Here is a 19,781-nt window from a genome sequence, read left to right as displayed (position 1 = left end):
GCGTCTGGATGCTTCTGAATGTTTCTGGATATTTCTGGATGCTACTGGATGCTTCCAGATGCTTCTTCTGGAAGCTTCTACATGCTTCTGGAGACTTCTGGATACTTCCTTTAATTATTAAAAAACTTCCGTGACGTTGACACGAAACAGACTTAAGAAAATGAAACAAACCAAAAAAGTTGCACTTGTTTTGTCCGCTGGAAAATGGCACTTGTCAACAAAATTCTGCCTGTGTGCTGTCACCTGTCAGCTGATTGCTCATGTCATGGCATGCTATGACTCCAGAATCCTGAACTCATTGCTGTGGTAGTATAGTACGTTAAATTTTTAAGACATTTAAAATTAGGAACACTTTTTAGCATTGTTCGATGTTGGTTGCAAATGTTTTGTCCGATACTGTAGGTCCTGTTTCTCATTCCAGATGACTCATTAAAGCCAACCGTTTTTGTAGATTGTGGGTTTCAATTCATTTTCTAACAGAAAAAAAGCTCAGAAATCTCAGAAATAAATTTAATTATTGAATTTATAGTTGGTGTGTATTTTCCTTGCTGGTTTTAAATAAAGATAAAAGATTCCTGGTTAAATGGACCTTGGCATACTTTATTCCAATTGAAACAACTAAAATATCAAAAAAAAAGAGGTTGTTGCAAAAAAAAGAAAACTGTAAAGAGATCTGCGTGGTTTTTATTTAGTGAATGCATTATTCAGACTCTTTTGTATTCCAAAGATGAAGAGGAATGAAAGTTAGGAGTGCAAAAGGTGCTAAAGAGGAAGGAGATGATAATACTCAGTTTGGAGAGTTTCAGTAAGAATTCGCAAAACCCCATGCGTAAATACTGGTGCTGATAAATTAACCTATCTAATTGAGTGGAAAGATTCAATATAAAAACCATTACTTACCACAAGCCTCACAACCCATGAAGTCAGAAAATATTTTCACAAGCCTATGGTTGTTCCAGATTGGTCATGCCATTCCCAATCCATGGATCGTTGCGATGAGCAGGTTTCTTTTTTATACAATTACAAGAATATAATAACTTATTTAAAATTTTGTAATGACTGAATTGTTTTTAATATTAAATATAGTTTACAGAGGCATTTGTAACCTATATTTAATATATACCCTATTGCATTAACCAATCGGCTAAACATACTTACAGTTACCGTAAATTAGCTTTATCAAAATAGTTATTTTATGATATATACATTCAGCGACAGCGAAGCGATTTTAAAAGGAGGGGGCAATCCAAGATTTGAAATGTGACTGATTATTGCTCATTTTATTTCTAAGAAGGGTGGAGCCGCATCCAATTTAGTGGTACACTGATCAAAGTTTTACTTTCACACACTATATGAATCGCTAACTTGAAAAAGGAGACATTTCACAAAAAGTATTTATTTTTAATAACTAAAAAAAACTATTTACTTGGCAATGGAGATCATCGTTTAACCTTTCCTCCTCGTCTACTATTGGTATCTTGTGTTTAACTTTGGTCATCTGAATTGTTTAAATATGTAATGCATCAGCCATGAATCTTGCCTTATGCTGTAGGTGTGCCCAGGTATACCCAGGCCGCAGGAATATAAAGTTTTTTTTTATAATTTCACGAAGGAAGAACATACTTAGCTTAAATAACTTGAGGTAGTCACATCTAGGTTTCATTAAGAAGTGCGCAAGCCAAGTAGGTTAAAGCTTCTACATAAAAATTGAACCAGGAGCTAAAGTGCTGCTCCAATTAAAATAAATACACTATTAAGCCTATATATCTCATTAAAGATCTCTGGGTTCGTTTTAAATTTAATATAAATTAATTTTTGTGGACCCTTTGTACGTCCAAACAAAACTTCTAAGAATTATGTAGACTTCATATATATGATGCCTACAGAAAACCTAAAAAGTGTTGGAGTCAATAATATTAGTCAGAGCTGCTCTTAACCAACTGCAAAAGCCTGATCTACACAATCATAGTAATAAAGTTTTTTTTAAATCTCTTTTACCTGAACTTCTTCGTTTAAGTTTTCAATTATGTGAACACCTAACAAAATATCTTCTGAATCCGGAGTATCTAGAGTAGATACACTTAACGCCAGTCTATGATTCATTGACTTATCTATGATTTCATTTCTAATGAAATGACCCTGTTTCTCAATGCTTACATATCGATTTCTATAAAGACGTGATAGAGAGATAATAAAATGTTCAATATTATTATTAGCAGCATCAAGAATACTATTTAGCATAATGAAATGACCTCTATAATTTATATTTTACCTTGTAGCAAAAGCAGATGTTGCTTCAATAAGTTTTTCAGTTATAGGAACCTTATTGTACTTATTCTGTCTACAAGAAACATAATTAAACTCTGAGATATCTGAATTATGTTCAGAAACTGAGTACTTAAATGTAATATCTTTATTTTGAGAAACCTCAGCTTCTTCTATAACAAGTATATTTTTTATGAAGTTTGCCTCTTCGTTTCTTTCTCCTTTCTGCTTGAATTTATAACTTTTGTGTAATTTTAGATAAAAGAAGTACATGGCTAAAAATAATTATATTATGACGTAAGTTAGAATTATAGAGCACAACCATACGTAGTTAAGTTGTCAAACGTAATATTAAAAAGTATTAGAACCTTAAATTATTTTTGATGGTAGAAAGCTCTCTATCTGGTAGACGATTGATGGGATACATCAGGAGGTAACATGTTTTCCTTGAATTGGCATGAATAACTATAATTTTTCTTTTAATTTTTTCCATTTTAGTCAATATTATATTCATTTTATTCAATTTTTATTCAAAAGTAAATCTATATTTATACAATGTAGAATTTAATTAAGCAGTGAACTTGGCAGTAAAATAGAATTGGGCAGTGATTAATTGTTTGATATGTTCAAGAAAGTAATGGTTGGGTTATAGTATTTAATGTATGCAGATGAAAGACATCATTTTATTGTAAATACTTAACAAATTTTGCTCCACAAAAGTACAAGAAATACATTTTATGATAAAAATAAAAAAATTTCTTGTTTTTTATAAAAGTTGTATAAAAGCAGCATCAACGTGATCCTACTAGACTTGTCCTCCAGTTCTCAAACAGTAAATATAGTCTTCTTGGTTTAAATGGCTAAGATTGGAAACAGTGGCGGATTGAGGTTTAGCGTCGTCAGGGCCATTGGAATGAGGTGGGGGAGCGACAAGGGTTGAGGGTGGCTCATTAACCTCTCGTCAATAAAGACTTATCAGAAATATATATATATATATATATATATATATATATATATATATATATATATATATATATATATATATATATATATATATATATATATATATATATATATATATATATATATATATATATATTTCTGATGAGTCTTTATTGACGAGACACAGTATAAAATGAAGTGAATTTTTTGTTAAGTGATTTTCTACTAATTTACAATTGCTTTGTTCTTTTAAGAACATTGAGCACTCTATTTTGTAGAATACATTTTAAAGTTGTTTATATATGAAGACCTCAGTGGAAAAACCGGCGTTGTCACATTTAAAAAGTATTGAGAAAGTATTTATTGATCATTAATAAAAGTCTTTATTTAAAGCAAATGAAACTAAGCAATTTAAAAAAATTTATATTATAATTATTTTATTTAAAATTTATTCAAAAACAAAACATTTTGTAATTTTTTATACAAAAATTTTTTTTTCTTTGCTTTAAATATAGACATTTATTAATGATCAACAAATACTTTCTTAATACTTTTTAAATGTCACAACGCCGGTTTTTCCACTGAGGTCTTCATATATATATATATATATATATATATATATATATATATATATATATATATATATATATATATATATATATATATATATATATATATATATATATATATATATATATATATATATATATATATATATATATATATATATATATATATATATATTAATGTACAATATATTACAATTAATGTATGTAAATAAAATATAAAAATATCAAAGTCGAACAATTCCTTCAAAAGTTATTCAGTTTCAGTACCGATTTTTCGATATATGATATATTTGTATAATTGTTATATATTTGTTAAAAAAACTGAAGTCAAAATTAAGTTTTATTTTTAGCTTAAATAGTCATAACTTTGTCAATTCTGATCAAAGTACAAATATCTTGATATCAAAAGATAGGTGTAAGAGGGGATTCAAATTTATGTTGACCCTTAACGACCGGGCGTATCCAAGGGGATAGAGTGGGCAACGAACCACCTCTTTTAACATAAGAAATTGAATACTTTTTTCAGAAAAAAGTCTTTTTTCAAGACATAAGTAACTTAAATATACAAGAAAAATATTATAAATTTATATTAGACCACCAAAGTATTTGAGTATGGAGGTGGGTGTGGTGGTGACGGTTTGATACCCTAGTATCAAAAATGACTTGTTTTTGTAAATATTTTTATTTTTCCTAAAATTAATTCAATTAGTATACAATATAAAATTATATTATACAAGAATTTACGTATAGAAGTGATGTTTACATTGACTTATGAGAGGGACGTATGCCATCCCTCCCCCCTTCCCTCCTTAACTATAAAAAAAAAAAAAAAAATAACGCAGCTACTGTTTCCTAAAGATCCAAAACAAAGTTTTTTTCTGTATAAAAAATGTTGTGTATAAAATATACGATCCTACCTTGTGGAACAGATAAAGATGTCTCTTTTTTTTATATTAAAAAACATAATATAAACAAAACTCTTTAAATTATTTTGAATTTAAAACCATGCTGCAAAGTTATAATATATTTATCCTTACTAGTTGGAAAAGATGATGATGACACCAAAAGAAAAAAAAATTTACTTTTTCGAAATTATCTTGCTCTGAAAATCATATTGTATAGTAAAAATATACAACCTTACCATTAAGATTAGAGGAAGATGGCACTAAAAAATTTAAAATATATAAAAATGTAGTACACATACATTTCTTGAAGTTGTTTTGAGATTTAAATATTATTAAAAAGTCAAAATAAAAAACCTGACCAGTTTGAACAGATAATGATGACACACAAAAAAATAAAGTGTCATAAAAAAAAATCTTGAAATTAATTTGCCAGATAAATCATTTTGAAATTTCATGATATATAAACCTTACCAGCTGCAGCAGATGACAGGAATACTATAAATTAAAATAATACAATGACACAAAAGATTAAATAGCTGCATAATACACAAAATCAAACTACATTTCTCTATATGCACATAAAAATACACATTAATCTCTTACCAATTACTAAAGAAAGCAATGCTAAAGAATTAAAAAAGGAGTAAGCAGCAACAATAGTAGCGTAGCAATAGTTTACTAAAGTAGATTTAATTTCAAGTTATAATTTTTGTTACAACATCTTTTGTTAGCATGTATCAATAAAGTAAATATCTTTAGTTAGCACGTATAATAAAAATATACCATTGAAGTTGTTAAAACTTACTAAACTTACAAACCTGCTGCTTGAACTCACCTAAAAAACAAATTTAAATCATAACATTTATTAAAAAATTAAATTATAACACTACATTGCAGAAAAAATTTACTAAAATAGTTCAAACTTTAGATACTCATCATTTGTTCTAAATTGTCTATAGAAAAAAATAACGACGACTCAATAAAAAGCAAGAAGCAATCAGGAATATATAAATAAACAACTGTAAAAAGTTCTTTGTGGATGCACAATAATCTGCACGACAACAAAGCATAAGAAAGATCTTTGAATACTGAGCGGCTAAAAAAATATAAAAATGTTTTTCATTAAATACGTTACATATATTATGCATAAAATTTTAATTTGTTGTTATGTTACTAAGATATATTAAACAATAAATCTAGAAACATTGTGATTAACTGTTGTTATCGCCTATTCTACTGGTGAAATTAAAATCTTTAGTACATTTTTACATGATGACGTTATAAATAAAAGCAACCACGAAAAGAAATTACTTTACATATTAGGTGATTTAAACTTAAATAGCTTTGAGTATCACGTCAAAAAAGACATTAATGGGTTTTATAATGGCCTATTTGAAAATGAGAAGTTCCTCTAACTTTTTATAATAAAACCTAGAATTATTTAAATATCAACTATCTTTAGTTATTAATTTTTCTGAAGACATTAATTTAATATACAAATTTTTTTTTTAAACTTTTTATGAAATTTATGACATCGATTTTCCCAAAGTAGAAGTAAATTACAAACATAAAAAAATTAAATCGCTATGGATTATTAAGGGTATTCTAAAATCATCTAAAATTAAACAAAAACTTTATATTCAATATTTATAATCAAAAACAACTGAGAGTAAGACCATTTATAAAAATTACGTAAGATTATCTCAACGCCTTAGGAAACATTCAAAAAACGTATACTACACTGATTTACTTAAAAAGTACAAACTAAACTTAAAACGCACTTGACAACTAATAAACGAAATTACTGGTAACACTAAAAAAATATCGTAATCTTTGCCCTCAGTTATTAAAAGTAGATGATAATCTTTTTCTTGATAAAAAAACAATTGCTTCCAAATTTAATAAATATTTTGTATCTGTAGGACCAAATCTAGCCGAAAAAATTACAAACCCTAAAAAATTGATAAAGGTAACATATGACCCTCTAAACTCTTTTTTGATCTGTCTTTTGAAATGTTTGAAAGTGCTTTTAAATTGTTAAAGTCAAATAAAACAGTTTGTCCAGATGATGTGAATGGCAATAAGCTGTTTTGACGTTTTAAAAGACATACTTTTCCAAATTTTTAAATGCTCTATTAATCAGAGAGTTTTTCCTGATGATTTAAAATTGCAAAAATTATTCTTATATTTAAAGGAGAAAAAACTAACGTGAAACACTATCGTCCAATTTCCATCCTCTCTGTTTTTTCTAATATTTTAGAAAGAAATTTTGTACAACAGAATATACAATCGCCTTTTATCAAACAAGTTATTATTTAACATGCAATATGGATTTAAAAAAAATAATTCAACAGCTATTCAGCTTATAAGAAGTATATCAGACTCATTTAACATCTCTAAATTCCCATTGGGAATATTTATTCATTTAGCGAAAGCGTTTGATAACATTGATCATTAAATTCTTGCTAAAAAATTAAAATATTATGGTATAACAGGCAATGTTTAAAAATGGTTGAAAAGTTATTTAACTATTCGTAAACAATTTGTTTACGCTGATGAAACATCTTCATCAAATTTGTTACATGTGGAGTTCCTCAAGGATCTATATTAGGACCTCTTCTTTTCCTTATTTATATTAATGATCTATACAAGCTTCGGATTTAATAACAATTATGTTTGCTGATGACACTAATTTATTCATGTCACACAAAAGCATTCCTACTCTATTTCATTACGTGAACATAGAGTTAATCAAAATATCTGACCGGTTTAAGACTAAAAAAATTATCTCTTAACATTGATAAAACTAAATCGATTCTTTTCCATCCTCTTATCAAAAAACATAAACTGCAAGTTCACTCAACTTGTTATTGATTTTTAAAAATTAAACAAGTAACAGTAACCAACTTTCTAGGTGTTTGTATAAATGAAAATCTAACATGGAAAAATCATATTAAAAACTTATAAAGTAAAATTTCAAAAAGTATAGGAATATTGTACAAACCAAGAAATGTTTTAAATAAACATACTTTAGTAAAATTATATCACTCATTTATTTATTGTCACATAAGCTATGCAAACATTGCTTGGGGTACTACAAATAAAAATTAACTTAAACCTCTTTATTGTCAACGGAAGCATGTAGCACGTCTTATATATTTTAAAGACCGTTTTACTCATGCCAAGCCTCAATTATTTGAAATAAAAGTTTTTAATATATATGAGCTTAATATTTTTAATATTCTCTGTTTTATGTTTAAATATAAAACCAATTCATCCCCGATTTCTTTCATAATTTGTATTCATCAAAAGATAAAAGTAAATACATTTTACGCAATGATAATTTTAATAAGCAGCCCATTTTTCAAACAAATGTTTTTAAATTTTGTATTTATGATCGCGGAGCATTCTTATAGAATAAAATAGCTTTAAAAAATTTTACTGAAGATTTTATTCATCAAAGTAACTACTTTTCTTTTAAACAAAAGCTTAAAGAACTCATTTTTACAATCGAAGACTTAACAATATACTTCTTTTTAGTAATCTTTCTTTTTACCCTCTATTTAAACATGAATTTATAAAAATTATATATGTATCATTAACAACTGTAATATACATATATAATAGATATAAAGCGTCATGTATTTATAACGGAATATTTTAAGTTTCATTCTTTGTTACTTATTTTTTATTTTGTAAATACCTTATAAATTTCAACACGAACATTTCTTAGCGGTACTCGACTGTATGGTCTTTTACGAGTCCTTGCGTTCTTTTATTTTTTAATAACAATCATTGTATATATGTTTTTTTATTATTATATATTTGTATTTTAGATATTCTAATGAAATGCTTATTTAAAATGTAATAAATATATATATATATATATATATATATATATATATATATATATATATATATATATATATATATATATATATATGATATATATATATATATATCATATATATATATATATATATATATATATATATATATATATATATATATATGTATATATATATATATATATATATATGTATATATATATATATATATATATATATATATATATATATATATATATATATATATATATATATATATATATATATATATATATATATATATATATATATATGGCTATTTCCACGATGGAAGAGATAAATTTCGTGTTTAAAAATTTCTTTTTTCAAAAGGTTTTATTTCTTTAATTATAGTTTAAACACCTTAAAATTATTGTTAAAATAAATTTTGAGTAGAAAATGTTTGAACCGAGTAGATAAATTTGATGAATGTTAGCAACTGTTCGTTCTTTTTATTATTCGAAAAAGTGAGTAAAATTTGAGGGTGAGTTATTGCAATATTTTAAACAAAACATATCCATATTTTTGTTTAGAAAGAATCTTTGAGATTACATATATGTCTTGAGTAAAAAAACTTTTACTCTTTAAAAATAATTCAAGTGTTTTTTTGTCACATACACGTCTGCAAAAATTACGTTGCGTCACTGAACTAAAATCTAAAAAAGTTTAATTATCGCAATGAAATTATGCTTTATGGCGAGGTTTTTTTAGAAATTATATAATTTAATGTGAACTTTTAATCATTACTAAAAAAAAATTGGTCAAAAAGCATTGTATTAACATATAGTTATAGTTTAAAAGCTGTTGCGTCACAGAACCCATCGACGCGTCGGTGGGTTCAGTGACGCAACAGCTAATTGTCCCGTCGCGACGGGATAATTAGCGTTTTATAAAAAAGCGCGGTAAGGAAGTCAAAATATCATCCAAAAGTTCAGATTTCGTTGTGGGTTTTCAAATTTTTCAAATTCGAATAAATTTTTGCATTTTAGTATTGTAAAGGGCTATTAGTAAATATTAGTAAACTTTTAGATTTATGTTAACATTTTCTTATAAAGTTGTAAATTTTTAAGAAATGGAATCAAAATTAGAAGTAAAAAAAAAACGTTATGCAGAATACCAAGCTAATTATGTTTCTCGGAATGCTGATAAAAAGAAAGAAATGTCCAGAGTTAGATCTAAGAGATATCGAGAAAAATTGAAAGCCGATCCTAATAAAAAAGCAGCTTATGCTACTAAAGCAAAATTAAGAGTTTTAAAAAGTCGCGCTTTAAAAAGAAAACTTTTAAATCAATATCAAACACCAAGCTCATCTTTTAAAAACGTTCAACAAAAAGGAAAAGCATTGAAAAAAGTTTTAAAAGCACTACCAACTTCAGGAGAAACAATCTGAAATTCTTTCTATTCTTTCAAATAGCTCTGCTTGTAAAGATAATTCGGGTGTACCTCCAGCAAGTTCAAAGCTGTATGGTCTTTCTAAAAGCGATGTTTTAGCAGTTGTAAACTTTTATAATGAAGATGAAGTTTCCCAAATATCACCAAACAAAAAAGATGTCACTCGAATTCAATTATCTGACGGAAAAGCAAACAATATTCAGATACGTCATTTATATTATACGCTAAAAGAAGCTTTCAAGTTATTCAAGGAAAAGCATCTGCACATAAAAATTGGACTCAGCAAATTTTGCGACCTTCGTCCACGCAATGTAAAATCAGTTACAAAATTTCCGCATAATGTTTGTGTTTGTAGTTTGCATGAAAATATGCGATTTGCCTTAAATGCATTAATAAAATCAATTCAAGCGCCTTCAATCAAAGTTGGATCTGAAATGATAATCAACTTTGTTTGTGAACCGTACACATACAATTGCGCCTATGACAAATGCGTTGCATGCAAAGGTATGAAACAGTTCGATAAACACTTGCAAACTGTTAATATATTTGGTTTCGAAGTATCCTGGGACGAGTGGAGAAAGCCTGAAACTAAAACATATGCAAACATTGAAAAAATTTCAAAAAGTCTACTGTAACAGAACTCATTCAACACATATCAGCGATGCGTGATAAGTTCGTTAAACACGCATTTGTAAAGAAAAAACAATCAACTATTTTTAATAAACTGAAGGAGGTTTCGATGAGTGTTTATTCTGAAATTGCGGTAATCTAAGTTGACTGGGCTGAAAACGCTAGGTGTTTCTATCAAAATGAGCCACAAGCGGCTCATTTTGGTCAAAATCAAGTTTCTATCATGACCCTAGAAGTCTGGAACATTGAGTTAAAAACATTTGCCATAGTTTCAGATTCAACTGATCATACTAAGTCTTCCGTTATACCGTACATTGACAAAATCCTTCACTTTATTCCTGATCAAGTCAAAGAAGTACACATATTCAGCAATAATGCCACTTCTCAGTTCAAAAACAAAAGCATTATGGCTGCAATGGTTGTGATTGAAAAACGTTTTCATAAAAAATTCTTGTGGCATTTCTTTGCAGCGATGCACAGGAAAGGAGTGGTTGACGGAATAGGAGCTACTGTTAAGCGAATCGCAGCCCTGAGAGTTAAAACTAGTCAATACGAAATCAGGTCAGCAGCAGATTTTGCGTTAGCATTACAAGATTTGCAAATATCTGTAATTCACATGTCAGAAAACGATACAAGACAACAAAAAAATGAACTTGGGTTCAGTTCAATTTTAAGTTATTCAAGAAAAATCAAAGGTATATCAAAATCACATTATTTTTATGTTCAGAATGATAACGTTGTTCCGATGCTATTTTCACCTGAGTATAATTAAAATTTATTACAAAATAACAAAACTTTTTAAAATGATTTTAATTTCGTCTTTTTGTTTCGTCACTGAATGTTGCGTCACTCCACTGATAGTTTTTTTTCTGTAAAATAAAACGATATGAAGACTTTATTGTTTGTGGCTTTTTTTATGACTACCTTATTGCCAAATGAATAAATTACAACAAAAAAATCTAATAAGTCAAGCAAGAATTAAAATTTCAGCGAAAACTCCATTTAAAAGTACGCTGATAAAAAAACACTTTTTTCCGCGTTGCGTCACTGACCCAGCTAGCACACATACATTGGGCCAACGTTGGCACAACGTCGGAAGCGTTGGTTTATTTTATCACTCAAGTGATAACGTAGAACCAAAGTCGGGCCATTCTTAATAAAATTCCGTTTTTAGTTAGCTGTGGGTTATGCAAAGAAGTTGTAAAGAAATTATTCTAAAACAAACAGATTAAATCACGAGAAGAAGTGGTCGTTATAGAACTCGGAAAGGTTGAATCACGAGAAAAAATGGTATTAAAAGAATCAATAAAGACTGAATCACGAGAAAAAGTAGTCGTTAAAGAGCTCAGAAAGGTTGAACCACGAGAAGAAGTGGTATTAAAAGAATCAAAAAAGATTGAATCACGCGAAGAAGTGGTGGTGAAAAAAAATCCCCTTTGTTAGAATCCAGTTGGCTAGAGAGATACAGGTATTTATTTTCATTTTTGTGTTTATTTAACTTTAAACTAGTAGTTTACTAATTATGTAGCTACATAATTTGTAAATAAACTTGTCAATATTACATTAAAGATAGTAGAATTTTTTTTTTTTATATCAAGAACTTGAGTACCCCATTTATTATCATGGCCTGAACGAAGTTTGTGCTGCTTCACCAAATTTTCCTCAGAGTAGCACTGATTGCAGGAGAATCTACAAAATTGTGCAAAAAGGCTTCTATTAGGCTACCATATCGTGCATTAAGACTTCATTTTATGCTCCTACGTTTTTATTTTATTCAAAAGATATACATTTCTTAATTAAAATTGAATTGAATTGATGAATCAATATTTGGACTAATCAATATTGATAGTAAATTCCTTAATGTTCTTAAAAACTTTAAGTAATTTACTGTATTTATATACTTATAATAGGATGTAAAATTGGTAAAGATGTAAAATGCTAGAATGTTATAACAATAAAAATAATAATAATTTTTTTTTGCTGTACACACAATGTGGTGAATCTAACATCTGTAGATGTTAAACTTTGACGGCTTTTGGAAAGTGCTTATTTTTTATTTTTCATTTTTTCATTATTTTTTTTTATTTTCTTTTGTTTGTTTTTGAAACGATCAAACTTGTTTTTGAAGACATTCACATTATCAGAGTTGATTATCTCTCTTGTTTAATTATTCCAATTGTTCACTGTTCTGTTTGTGTAGAAGTTAAATCTGGTAGAATGCGGTAGAATGTGTGAATTGCTTTTGCATTTTCTGAGTATGACCTTTTGTTATTGCATATTTAATTATTTTAGGAGGATGATTATATTTAACTTTATCCATATTTTCCTTATTTATAAAATTAAATCAAATCACCTCTAGCTCTTCTAATTTTTAAAGTAGTCAAGTTAAATCTTTTTAAAATTTTGTTTTTTTGTAGTAACAATGATTAATAATATTATGCTACTAATATTATACGTTATAATTTAACTGATAATTGTTTAGAAGGCTGCTTCCTATGCAACAAACAGAAGAAAAGTGAGAGAGCAAGTTGATAAAGATTTGGAAGAAATTTATGGTGAAAGTTATTATCAGAAAAGTAATGTGTTTACCTGTAGTATTTCTAATGATTGTGAAAATGTTTATTATGATGACAATGCATATGAGATTGAGATTGACAACGATGAAGATAATTTTCCTTTTCAAATTCCTAATAATCAATATAACGATGATCAGGATGAACGCTATTTCACATCAGACTCAGAAAATGAAAGCGATCTGGATAGCAATCCTGATGAAAAAGGTATTATCACATCTTTAGCTGAGTGGTGTGTTAATTTTAAAATTTCTTTGGTAGCTGTTGGAGCACTTCTTTTGTTACTAAGACCGTACTTTCTGTGCTTACCATTTTTTTACTTTTTTTAAAAATTATAATATATTATATAACTTCTTGTCTCTGTATAGTATGTTTCTTTCGTATGTTTTGATTTTTCATTGTTTCATTCTTATTTACTAACACGTGTCATTATTTACTGAATGAAACTTTAGTTTAAATTTTTTTTTTTCAGTTATGTCTAGCAAAGCATTTGTTTTGTAATTTGTCATTTGTTACCATATCCCTTTTTAACAGCTGTTAAAGAAGGATATGGTAATGTATTTTATATGCATTTGCAGCATTTTAATGGTGATTAGAATTCATATATTGTTTGTATATGAGAATTTTGAAGCATATTACTTCTAGTTTTTGCAGTAAAATACTGATACTATTTTAATAGTTTTCAATAATTTTGTGTTTAGATGTGGTGTTAAAAAATGAAAGCGAAATATCAACGAATGTAGTAATTATTTTAATAAAATTTATTTTGTCGTCACGTTTATGCAGGTAATATATCAAAAAAAATATTTTATGTTTTTATTTATGGACATTTTATTTGTATATTGTGCTTATATTTAACATATGTTTGTTATTAACTATTTTATTACTTAAATATAGATTTTATATTTTATGTGTGTATATATATATATATATATATATGTATATATATATATATATATATATATATATATATATATATAAATACTCTCCTCGCCCTCCAGATTTCTGAACAGTCTTTATTGACGAAACTTTGTGTAAAAAAATAAAAACTGATAAGTGTTTGGTAATAATATATATAAACACAAAAATATATGAATACCTATAATTTCAGCAGTAGTTATGGCAACGCCTAAAGCTCATCAAACGAAAGACGCAAATTCAAAGATTTCTACCAAATTTTATAATGAGGAGCATTCGAACGTTGTTGTTAGTCTCAAGTGAAGTAAAGATGCAAGATTCGTAAAGATGCTTAGCAGTCGAGAAGAATATTATTTTGTTAGAACATGTGTACAAATATTTTGACATAATTATATTGTTTATTACAACAAATATTGATTTTCTCTAAGTATTTGTGTAATTTAAATTGGTTCATTAATCGATGTTTTATTTTTGTTCATCAGCGTCAAATTTTATTCAAACTTATTTGGACATTACATTTTGTTCAACATTACAAAGAAATAGTTGCGCTTTATTTAAAGAAATAGTTACCCTTTAGTTGAAAAAAGTTACACTTAAGTCAAATAAATAGTTTTAATTTGATTGCAAAAGCTTTTTTTTTGATTGAAAAGATGAGCACACTTTTTGAATCAAAATCAAAGTTTTTGCAAACAAGTAAAACTAATATTATTTGAGTTATACGTTGGACCAACGTCAGCATGCGTCGCTCGCTCAACGTCGAAATCCGACGTTGGGCCAACGTTAGCCCAACGGTTGGTTGCGACGTCGCGCCGACTATCAAATCCACGTTGGCTCGATGTCGGTTGCCGACCATCGGCCAACGAATTTTTCGACGTTGATCCGACGTTGGGCCATCGTCTATGTGCTATCTGGGGAACTCATGTTTTAATTTTTGCTATGTAGCAGTGTTATGTTAATACAATTGTGTTTAGTTTATACTATAAAATTTTAATTCAAGATAGATTTAGAGTAATAAAAAATTATTTTTGAGTTATAGAAAAATTTCTATTAAAAAAAATCTCTCCGCATGATGCGTCACTGAACTATGGAACTGGCCATATATATATATATATATATATATATATATATATATATATATATATATATATATATATATATATATATATATATATATATATATATATATATATATATATATATATATATATATATATATATATATATATATATATATATTATATATTTGGGAAACCCCACATAAACTACATAAACACAAAAATATCAAAGAACATAGGTTTACTTTACAAGGCAGGACCATTTTTGTCACAAAAAAGTCTAAAACTTTTCTACTTTTCATTCATACATAGCTATTTCATGTATGCCAATATAGCATGGGGCAGTACCCATAAATCTAAATTAGAACCACGTTACATACGTCAAAAACATGCTTCAAGACTAGTATACAACAAAGACAAATTTACTCATGCTCAACCTTCACTGGAACAAATGAACGCACTAAATATATTTCAAATAAATATTTTTCAAAATATACTTTTCATGTTTAAATATAAACTAAGTCTGGTTCAAGAACATTTTACAGCACACTTTTTTAAAAGCAATATAAATAAATACAATACAAGAGCAACAGGCACCTTTAAGATACCGTTTGAAACAACAGGACTCTCAAAATTCTCAATTACATATCGTAGTCCCTATTTATTTAACAAATTAGTTTCCAAAAACGAATCACTATTAAACTTAAACAACGAACACTCTCTGAAAATAAAGCTAAAAACTACAATAAAAAGGTCTCTGAAAAAGGTACCCAATGACAAGACTAACTTAAGTCTTCTGCGAGCTACCTATAACTACGAACAAGTAATTCTTTTTATCAATCTTACACAAATTTCGTTTTTATCTTATTTATACACAACATTATTTTGAAATGTGGTAAATAAACTTATAGCGAAACATCTAAACACTCCTCCGAAAAATCAGCAGATTTATTTTTATTTATTGTATTTTTTATTTTTATTGGAAGAATGTAGAGATATATTTCTCAGATTATTTTTACGTACACGTTATTATATTGTTGTAACTGGTATTTATTTTAATCAAGTATCGGAGTTGTATGCAGCTATATTTTTATTTACTTTGTATATTTCGAACTTTATATTTATGATAATTATATTTGTATATCTTTACCGCGAATCTGTGATTGGTTACTTGTAAATACTTTGTGGTTGTAAAATAAACATGTATCAAACAAAGTTAAGTTAGTAAAAAGTGTACAAAAAATAATGTTAAACACTGTTTCATAATAGAGCTTTGCGAGCCTTTTGACTCGCAATCAAATTAATAACTTCTTCAAAATTAATTTTCATAGCCATTTCGGTTTCAATAGATAAAAGTCCTAAGTCATTTAAACGATTTTGTGTCATTGTTGATCTACGTTTTTTATTCTTTTCAAAATGCTAAAAGATCTTTCTGCTTGGGCAACTGTCACTGAAATTGTGCAAAATAGCCTTATTGCAATTATAATGTTTGGAAACAGCACATCCAGTTTGTTTTTTTAAAATTTCGTTTAACAATTCAACGGGCTGAAGAGAAATATTATGTATATTAGCATCATAGATTGATTTTAAATGTAGTATTTCATCTCTAAGACGATCATCAATATCATTTTCATACATTTTTAGCAACTTTTCACACTTACTTTCTTGTATTTCTTGATCATTTAAGTCACGGAACAACCCTAATACATTGAATAAAGAATCTATTTCTTTTGCTGCATTAAATCTTCTTGTCATATTTTGAACAATGCTATCCATGAAAACATTAAAAACATTAATTCTAAATTCTTCTACCGGTGTCTTTTTTAACTCGTGTATTGTTTTTTTTCTTTTAGTATATTTTTTCCTCAAAAATTCTATGTTTATCTGTAAAGATGTCCCCAACAATCTACATTCATTTAAAATCCCAACTATTTCTTATCGTTTTTAATTCAACAAGAAGACTTGACAAATTGGTTATTTCTACATCAATTGTTGCATTGCGAGCTTGTAAAACAGTACTACTGTAGTTTATAGCTGCAAGAACTTAGTGCCATATTTTTGTTAGAAGCTTTCAAAAAATGTTATATATTTTTTTATTCTGATAAGATCTGATCGAGTTTCTGACGTCAATTCCAAAACAGCGTTTATTTCTATTTTAATTCCATTCATTTTTTCAGCAAATGGCTTAACACTTTCAATTCTTGCAGACCACCGTGTATTTGACATAGTGTGCAAAGAACATCCAGTATTATTTTTTAATATTTCCCATCTTTGTGGGCTACTACTAAATATATTGCATAATTTTTGTATAGTGCCGAAAAATCTTACAACATGAATACAAGATTCTGCTGCATGAACACCACATAAATTTAATCTATGACATGCACAAGGAGAAAAAAGTGCCAATGGATTAATTTGGAAAATGCGAGCTTGTGCACCTTTATATGATCCACTCATGTTACACCCGTTATCATCTCCTTGTGCGCGACAGTCACTTATAGGAATATTATACTTTGTAGCGTTTCAAGAATTAAATTAGCAATATCTTCTCCAGTCTTCTTATTGCAGTCAACAAATGCAAGAAATCTTTCCATAATTTCGAATTTGTTGGACTTAATAGTAACGTACCGTAAAATGAATGTAGTTTGTTCTATATGCGCAAAATCGGGTGTTGCGTCTACAATAAGGGAATAATATTTCATAGTTTCTCTTTCCTTTAAAATACAAGTTCTAATCTGCACAGCATGATATGAATTCAATTCTAAATGTCTGGCGATAAGTAATGTACTTGCAATCACTGCTTTGTGTCTACTTTACGTTTTTTAAATGTTTTTCTAAAAGCGAATCGTAATGACTAAAAAAGTTCGAATAATCCTAGAAAATTTCCATTGTTCGAATCTCCAATTAAATGAGTAACACCTCTAAAGGCCAATTCACGCTCAGCAGCAACAAAATTACATCTAATAATCGTTTTAATAAATCTTTCCATTTCTGTCTCATTTTGTAATTGTTTTACTATAGCGCAATCAATTGTGGTATGTTTATTAATATTTTTTTCAAAATTTCGCCACTGGATACAACAAGATTTATGATTGCTAGATTTTTCATGGTCAGGTATTTTGTCATAAAATTTTTTGTACCCTATGTTAGCCTGCCAGCCACTTTCTGTTGCAAAAATTGATCTTTGCTCATGAATTTTATAAAATAAACGACAAGGAAAACAAAACAAAGCATTTTTAGATTTGCTCCAAACTAACCAATCACGAGGAACTATTTCTTTATTTTTTAAACGAAAGCCTAATAAATAGGTAGAGAATTGACTCGTTTAAACTTGACGTGTTTATCTACAGAAAATGTTTTTGGGTGTGGTTCTGGACCTCTTAGAATGGCATCCTCTACGCCTTTTAGTGTTACATTTACTTTTACCACTCCAATATCGATGTTGGCACAGTCGTTATACAAAGAAAGTGTCGAAATATCAGATTGCGCAGATTTACAACAAATTCCATTTCATTCCTTGCGCTTTATGGGTCCGAATCAATGTTTCCATCGCAATAGTCATCGTTCTGTGTTTTTGAAGAAATTTTAAACCCCAAATTTTCTAGTGTTCTCATACCTCTAGAAGTTCTGGTAGAACTTTCTTCATTTCTTTTTTGTCGCTCTTTTCGTTTTTCGTATCCAGATTTATGGCGAGAAATCATATTCTGTATTTCAGAAATTAAAACGTAATTCTTTATACAGAATTTATAAATAAATAATACAAATTAAAGTTTACGAATAATAACATTTTTTTAATAATATTAGTATTTGAATATTAATATTTTGTATTTAACGCAATTGTAATATTTATCTTTTGTATTTAACGCAATTGTAATATTTATCAAAAGTTTTAATTTAACACGTATATGTTATTTACAAAATGTAAACTAAAATTAAAATTCAAAATATACGCTTACAAAAAACATCAGCAGTGTCTAAAACGAAAATTTAAAAATGCAGCATTAATGAGAGTCATACAATCTTTACAACTGTTAATGTTTTAAAAGAAAATAAACAAATGAAAAGTTCGTCAATTGACAACGTCAATTGATAAAATTCGAATTTTAATTTTAATTGAAATTCAATTGAAAAAAATGCGATTGAAAAAATTCGAATTTTAATTACAAAAGAAAAATAGCAAGAATAATTGTTAAAAATATTTTTTGTCTTTAAGATTTTTTGGAAGCGATAAATAAGATTTAATAAGTGATGAAATAATAAGACTTCATGAAAAAAAAGTATTTGTACACACACGAGGCCCCAGAAATCTTCTCCGCCTACACTCCTCCTCCGTCTACACTCCTCCTCTCGGCTGGATCCACCCCTGGTATATATATATAAACAGGGGTGGATCCAGCATTTTTTTGGTATTTGAAATAGCCAACTTCCAGACACGGAGCAAACTCCAAATATTTATATGTTTGTACTTATGTCAAATAAGGATGCTTGGCAAAAAATTGCGATGATTGGAACCTGGGGCACAAAAAAGCCCTAAAATTTTGGCCACAACTGCCCCCAACGTTAGAGCAACAAGTTGATAAAAAATTTTTATTGTTTTTTTCAACTTAATTTATTTTCATTGTCAAATTTTAAATTTCATACAATTGTCTCTTTGCGTTCAAAAACT

The 19,781-nt window shown here is 27.8% G+C and overlaps 1 long non-coding RNA gene across 1 annotated transcript; it reads left to right on the top strand.

Moving 5' to 3' along the window:
* Positions 1-9,588: 9,588 nt before the first annotated feature.
* Positions 9,589-14,424, top strand: LOC136087844 (uncharacterized). The gene is made up of 3 exons (XR_010642116.1): positions 9,589-12,037; positions 13,052-13,349; positions 14,254-14,424. It is a non-coding gene; the product is annotated as an uncharacterized LOC136087844 (long non-coding RNA).
* Positions 14,425-19,781: the final 5,357 nt, after the last annotated feature.

Source organism: Hydra vulgaris, chromosome 12, assembly GCF_038396675.1.
Source record: "Hydra vulgaris chromosome 12, alternate assembly HydraT2T_AEP".
In the NCBI taxonomy this organism is placed as follows: domain Eukaryota; kingdom Metazoa; phylum Cnidaria; class Hydrozoa; order Anthoathecata; family Hydridae; genus Hydra; species Hydra vulgaris.
Note: the sequence above shows the minus strand (reverse complement) of the source record. Positions and strands in the feature narration are given on the sequence as shown.